This window comes from Bidens hawaiensis, unplaced genomic scaffold (genome assembly GCF_021521415.1).
Source record: "Bidens hawaiensis isolate Kalapana, Puna unplaced genomic scaffold, B.hawaiensis_p1.1 tig00025800_1, whole genome shotgun sequence".
Lineage (NCBI taxonomy): Eukaryota > Viridiplantae > Streptophyta > Magnoliopsida > Asterales > Asteraceae > Bidens > Bidens hawaiensis.
Window position 1 is genome coordinate 7,444 of NW_027494141.1, and position 8,198 is coordinate 15,641.

An 8,198-nucleotide genomic window follows, 5' to 3' on the forward strand; every position below is an offset into this window, starting at 1 on the left:
AGACGCAAGTTGTTTTATGCTTAATGTTTTAATATCGAAAGACAAGAATGTTATAAGACATGTTATGAATTAGTATGTAATGTTTTATGAAAGTTTTATATTCCGTGTAAAGTTTTAATTAACTCTGATATTTAAAACTGTGTTTATGAGTAAATCCAACGTCCAAAGTATGGCACCGGTAACGGGGCCTTACAAGTTGGTATCAGAGCAAAGTTCGAGAGATTTAAGCATCCTACATGCTTAGACTCAAACAGAGAATGCAATTAACTAAGGAAAGAAAGAAGATGCCAGTTCATGAAAGTCGTGTGTCACTCAAGCAAGCTGAGTAAAGGTAAAGTATGTGATTACATTCACATGTAAGGTAGAATGATGTATGAATGCTAGCTTAATTACTAAAGAACGAGGTATGATGTTAGCTTAACTTATAAATAAAAAATTTATGAATGCTAGCTTAATTGTTAGGGATAGGAATTCTTGACTGTTTGATTGATTAACTGTTTAAGAATAGAATTAGCACAAATAGACTCATAAAAGGAGTGTTAGGACGCAGAAAGTAACGTGATCAGCTAATCACAGCTGGCCACTGTTTTTTACCTGTTAGACTTACTATCCTTGTACTAAATGGTTCCTTAAGTGATGACGTGTGTGTTTTCCCTTTCAGAATACAATGGCTGGATCTAGGGCAGTTGTTGGAGCCGGAGGCTGCACTGGACGATGTGGCAGGCCTCGTTGTGTCCAACAACTTTCGATAGAAAAAGCTTCCAACATAGGAGATGAAGGAAGCGCTGCTGGACGAAACCCAAGCAACAATGAAGGGTATCAACTTCACCTCGCTTTTCAAGCTGCCATTGCTCAAGCGGTAGCAGCTGCTGTGAAGAACTTGAATCCTGTAGGGTCTGCTGGAGGCCGTGAAAGAACCTCCGAAAGGGCGGAAGGAGATGGTAAGAAGGATGATGAGAGGGAGACGGTGGAATCAAGTGTGGTTAAATTGCTGAAAGTCGATGATAGGAAAAGAGGTCGAGGTGGGTGCAACAATAAGTCTTTCAAAGGTTGCGTTTCGCCAAAGCTGACTGGTTTGGGAGACGCAATCGCTACTCTTCAATGGATAACCACTATGTACAAGGTTATCCGTATTAGCGAGTGTCGTCCCGACCAAGCTGTGGGTTATGCTACCCAATCTTTCGGTGATGAAGCAATGTATTGGTGGGAGTCGATTGAGCAGAGGAAGAGTTAGGAAGAGATTAAGGCAATGAGGTGGGAGGATCTGAATGATTGGGAGTCGATTAAGGCTCATGGTCGGGAATGTAGGTTGGGATCGAATGCCTGTTATAAGTGTGGAAAAGTGGGACATTATGCTCCCGATTGTATGGCAAAACCCGCATGCTACAAGTGCGGTAAGCCGGGCCATTTTGCCAAGGAATGCACCGATGGTGGAGCCGGAGGGAGTGGAACGAATGATGCCAATCAGACTATGCTGAGGACCAGAGCTTACATCTTAACCCAAGAAAAAGCCTGGCAGATTCCAGATGTCGTCACAGGTACTTTTCTAGTAAACGATGTTTCCGCTTCAGTATTATTTGATTCAGGTGCGAACAAAAGTTTTGTAGCCACGCCATTTAGTAAATTAGCTAAAATGAAATGTTTTCGAGTGTCTGAAACTTTTATAGTAGAAACCGCTAGTGACACCTCGGTTAAAATAATGAGAATGGTTAAGGACTGTAAGATAGAGTTAGAGGGACATGAGTTCCCTGTTACCTTGTATGTTATGACCTTAGGAGGGTTCGATGTGGTTTTGGGAATGGATTGGTTTTCTGAGTATGAAGCTCAGATAGTGTGTAAGAGTAGGATAATAATGTTAAAGTCCTTGGATGGTAGTGCAGTGACGGTTTAAGGTGAAAAGGAAAGTTCTGGACTTAATGTCATTTCGATGATAAAAGCCGAGGGTTTGTTAAGGAGAGGGTGCGGTGCCTACCTGGCGTATGTTGTCAATGCTACGGCCGAGAAGAAAGAAATGAAAGATGTTCTTATCATGTGTGACTACCCAGAAATATTCCCTGAGGATCTTCTAGGGTTGCCGCCGGAGCGAGAGATAGAATTCCAGATAGATTTAGTACCAGGAGCCCAACCCGTCGCGAAGGCACCTTACCGTCTAGCACCATACGAGATGAAAGAACGGATGCCCCAACTGCAAGAACTCCTCAAAAAAGGTTTCATTAGACCAAGTGTTTCCCCGTGGGGCGCACCAGTGTTATTCGTGAAGAAGAAGGATGGTAGTATGAGAATGTGCATAGACTATCGCGAGTTGAATAAGCTTACGGTAAAGAATAGATATCCTTTGCCAAGGATTGATGATCTGTTTGACCAAATGCAAGGATCAAGTCGGTTCTCACGAATAGATCTCAGATCGAGCTATCATTTGCTGAAAGTGAAAGAGGCAGACATCCCTAAAACGACGTTTCGGACGCGGTATGGACAGTACGAGTTCCTCATAATGTCATTCGGTCTAACAAATGCTCCTGCAACATTTATGGACATGATGAATAGGGTTTGTCGAACGATGTTGGATAATTCAGTTATCGTTTTCATCGACGACATATTGATTTATTCAAAGAACGAGTTGGGTTAAGCTGAGAATCTGAGAGAAGTATTGGAGACTCTAAAGAAAGAAAAGTTATATGCTAAGTTTTTGAAGTGCACGTTTTGGTTAAGAGAAGTACAATTCCTAGGTCACATGATCAATCTTGAAAGGATTACCGTGGACCCAGCTAAGATTGAAGCAATAACGAATTGGATGACTCCACATAATCCGACTGATATACTAAGCTTATTAGGTTTGCTGGCTACCATAGGAGATTCATCGAAGGCTTCTCCAAGATAGCCGCACCGCTGACCGGTATGACCCGAAAGTTGATAGTATTTAGTTGGGGTAAGTTTCAAGTAGAGGCTTTTGAGGAGTTAAAGAAGAGACTCACGCAAGCTCCAATCCTTGCTTTACCCGACGGTGACGAGGATTTGGTTGTCTGTACTGATGCTTCGCATCGTGGGTTAGGTTGTGTGTTGATGCACCGAGGAAAAGTGATAGCTTATGCGTCTAGACAGTTGAAAGTACATGAGGAGTACTTATCAAATGCATGATTTAGAGCTTGCAGCAGTAGTGCACGCTCTTAAGATATGGAGACACTATCTGTATGGTACTAAATGTACTATTTACACTGATCATAAAAGTTTAAAGTACTTCTTTGAGCAGAAAGAGCTGAACATGAGGCAGAGAAGATGGCCAGAGTTGATAAAGGATTACGGCTGTGACATTAAGTATTACCCTGGTAAAGCTAATGTGGTCGCTGACACGCTAAGTCGTAAGAATGAGGAAGTCATTGCAAAAGTGAAGTCATACCAGTTGATTATGAACTCAAGTCTTTTTAAAGAAATAATCAAAGTACAGTCAGAAGTGTTGGTTAATGAAGGGCTAGTGATGAAAGAAAGGATTTTCAGTCAACAGAGCGAGTTGATGGAAAACACTCATGGTGTTAAGACTAGGTTTGACCGTATGTGGATCCCTCGTCATGAAGATCTTAGAGGTCGAATCTTAGACGAAGCTCACAAGTCAAGGTATTCAATTCACCCTGGAACCATGAAGATGTTTCAAGTTTTGAAAACAGATTACTGGTGGCCAGGAATGAAGAATGATGTGGTAGATTATGTCGGTAAGTGCGTAACTTGTTTACAAGTAAAAGAAGAGCACTAGAAACCCTATGGGAAGATGCAACCGCTAGAGATACCTGAATGGAAATGGGAACACATCACCATGGATTTCATAACTAAGCTACCTCGTACAGCTAAGTATCATGATACCATTTGGGTGATAGTGGACCGTTTGACCAAAAGTGCTCACTTTCTACCTATACGAGAGGCTATCTCTTCAGAAACGTTAGCAAGTTTGTTCATCAAGGAGGTCGTGACTAAGCATGGAGTACCGTTATCGATCGTGTCTGATAGAGATACTCGGTTTACTTCAAGGTTTTGGAAGAAGTTCCATGAAGCTATGGGAACAAGATTGAACATCAGTACGACGTATCATCCTCAAACATATGGAAAGTCTGAAAGGACGATCCAAACCCTTGAGTATATGCTACATTCTTGTGTTTAAGACTTTGGAGGAAGTTGGGATGATCATCTATAAATGGCGGAGTTCTCCTATAACAACAGCTACCATTCAAGTACTCGTATGCCGCCGTTTGTGATGCTTTACGGTAGAAAATGTAGAACCTCGGTATGTTGGGGAGAGATTGGTCAGGAAGAGATGGGAAGCTTAGAAGTTGTGCAAGAAACCTCTTCAATGTTCGATCAGATCAAGGCAAGAATGAAAGCTGCTCAAGACAGATAGAATTCGTATGCTGATAAGCGGCGACGACCGATTGAGTTTAACGTTGGTGACAATGTGATGCTCAAGGTCTCTCCTTGGAAAGGGATCTTTCGTTTTAGAAAGAGAGGGAAGTTGAGTCCGAGATACATTGGACCGTTTTTTATTATGGAGCGTGTGGGTGAAGTGGCTTATAAGTTGGATTTGCCAGTAGAGTTAGAAGGAATTCATTCAACCTTTCATGTTTCTCATTTGAGGAAATGTCTGGCGGATGACACGTCTCATGTGCCATTAATGGACATTGAGGTTGATGAACAGTTCAATTACATCGAGAAACCGAACGAGATAGTTGACCGCAAGGAGAAGCAACTTCGTCACAAGGTTATACCTTTGGTGAAAGTGATATGGAAGCATTTCAAGGGTTCAGATGCTACTTTGGAAGCTGAGGATGAGATGCGCAGGTTTTACCCGAATTTGTTCATGTAATAGTTAGGTTTCGGGGACAAAACCTCCTTAAAGGGGATGACTTGTAACATCCTACTTTTGATTATAATAAATAAATGACATTTCGTTTATTCAATAAAGTTTCGTGTGTTGGTTTAGATAAATAAATTTTAAGATGATGGGCTTGGACTTTAAGAGATGGAATAAGAAATGGAATGGGCCTTAGGTCCATGGGCTTAAGGGAGTATAAATACACCTTAAACCCTAAACCTTTCCATTTTTATCCATCTCTACACCATAGCCTACACCATCAAAAACACGCACTAACACCATCCTATATCCCGACTCAAGATCCGTAGGCGAAAACCCGAGCTTGGTGGTGGTAGAACGTTGCAACGAACCGAACCTACATCAAGACCATCTCGTGTTCGTGAACCGGCTCGTTTAAGGTACGTTTATAACTAGAACTTGTTCGTTTAGGTCCGGATTTCGTCTAGAAATCATAGATCTATGTGTAAATGGTAAACACGAATCCAACGCAACAAACCTCACGGAAATCCATTAACATTTGATGGGTTAATCGCTTGATTAAAGGAGTCGTAGGCATATATATATATATATATATATATATATATATATATATATATATATATAAATCGCACCCTATAAACTTGAATATTTGGATGAATGAAGGGTTAAGGTTTGTTGGCGCTGTTATAACGAGTTCATTGGTAACAAAATCATGTCGTTTCATCGTGATTTGATGGGTTAATTGCATATCAGACGAGCGTTGACTGTTTATTGTTCTTATCAATTTTGACTTTGACCCTAGAGTCAAATTTTTGGATAAGTCTGATGATCATTTCGTTATGCCAAGCGAATCGCTAGTCATTTGTTAGAAAACCATAGCGAATTGGACTCATTCGTGCATCTGCACGACGAAAGAGCCCTTAATTCGCTACATGTCCATTCGCTAAGAAAGATAACGAATAAGCCTATGCCCAGATAACAAATCAGGTGACTCGTTACTTGCCAATTCGTTATGAAAAGATAACGAACCAGATGACGAATCAAGTCATGATAAGATAACGAATCAGATAGCGAATCAGGCTTAATTGGTTATAGAGAATGAGTTAACGGATTAAATAATAATTTCAAATCCTAATGGAAAATATGCTAAGACAGTTAATAAAAATAAACCCCAGTCAGGGGCTCTGCCCCTTAGACACCGCTAGGGGCTGCCGCCCCTAGAACCCCGCTGCCAGGGGCACTGCTCCCGGAACCCCGTTCATTGAGGGTTACGAATAAACTAGAAATACGTTATGGAAAGTGATAGTAATTAATACGCTTAATTGTTATACAGTTAGTCATGCACAACTAAAGAAATAGATTACCATTAACGGTGAACGTAACCGAATTCAGGTGAGTTTCTGGCCCCATTTCCTTGTCATGTTTTCGGGGCTATGTGCATACTCGATGTGATAGTTAATACAGTTACCTTAAATGGTAAGTGTATTCCATGTATGATTTATGTGATAGATATTATGTTATGTATCTGAATGAAAGCTTGTCGGTACGTCAATGATATTTGGATATTGCAGGTACTGACAAGGGAGGTATGTATATGAAAGATGGATGTGTATGATATATATATATATATATATATATATATATATATATATATATATATATATATGCACAACATATGAATATGCATTAATGATTAAAGAAAATATATGTATGTTACGTGTATGTAAAGATAGTATGTACGAAGATAAAGAAGTAAGGGATCAGACCCTAATAATATCTGAGATAGAGATGAAAAGATGGATCAGACCCTAATAATATCTGAGATAGAGAAGAAAGATATCAGACCCTAATAATATCTGAGATAGACAAGAAAGGGATCAGACCCTAACAATATATGAGATAGACAAGAACAGAGGGATCAGACCCTAATAATATCTTAGATAGAATGGACAGTAATTATATAGTATGAAAGTATGTATGAATTATGTAATAAAATTAAATTAGTAAAGTAATTATTATGTATCATCGGATGCATAATGGAAGGTAACTATATGTATTTATGATGTATGATTATCTAGAATTCACTCAGCGTAGCTGACTTTTAGTATGCACGCAGGCGAGTAGAATGAGACAGCTGGCTTGAGCGAGGACACATGGCAGAAGAATAAGAGTCTGGCATCTGAAGACGCAAGTTGTTTTATGCTTAATGCTTTAATATCGAAAGACAAATAATGTTTTAAGACATGTTATGAATTACTATGTAATGTTTTATGAAAGTTTTATATTCCGTGCAAAGTTTTAATTAACTCTTTTATTTAGAACTGTGTTTATAAGTAAATCAACCGTCCAAAGTAGGGCACCGGTAACAGGGCCTTACAAGTTGCTATCAGATCAAAGCTTGAGAGATTTAAGCATTCTACATGCTTAAACACAAATAGAGAATAGGATTAAAGTAAGAAAAGAAAGAAGATGCCAGTTCAAGAAAGTCATGTGTCACTCAAGCAAGTTGAGTAAAGGTAAAGTATGTGATTAATTTCATATGTAAAGTAGAATGATGTATGAATGCTAGCTTAATTACTAAAGAATGAGGTATGATGTTAGCTTAACTGCTAAATAAAGAATGTATGAATGCTTGTTTAATTGTTAGGGATAAGAATTCTTGACTGTTTGATTGATTAACTGTTTACGAATAAAATTAGCACGTATAGGCTCATAAGAGGAAGTGTATAGGACACGGAAAGTAACGTGATCAGCTAATCACAACTGGCCACTATTATTACCTGTTAGCCATACTATCCTTGTACTAAATGGTTCCTTAAGTGATGACGTTTGTGTTTTTCCTTCCAGAATACGATGGCCGAATCTAGGGCAGTTGTTGGAGCAGGAGGCCGCACTGGACGACATGGCAGGCCTCGTCGTATCCAACAACCTTTGGTAGAAACAGCTTCCAACACAGGAGATGAAGGAAGCGCTGCTAGACGAAACCCAAGAAACAATGAAGGGTTTCAACTAGACCCCACTGTTCAAGCTGCCATTACTCAAGCGGTAGCAACTGCTGTGAAGAACATGAATCCTGAAAGGTATGCTAGAGGCCGTGAAAGAACCGTAGAAAGGGCGGAAAGAGATGGTAAGAAGGATGATGAGAGGGAAAATGAGGAATCAAGTGTGGTTAAGTGGTGAAAGTCGATTATAGGAAAAGAGGCCGAGGTGGGTGCAACTATAAGTCTTTCAAAGGTTGTGATCCGCCAACGCTGACTGGTTTGGGAGACGCAATCGCTACTCTTCAATGGATAACCACTATGGACAAGGTTATCCATATTAGCGAGTGTCGTCCTGACCAAGCTGTGGGTTATGCTACCCAATC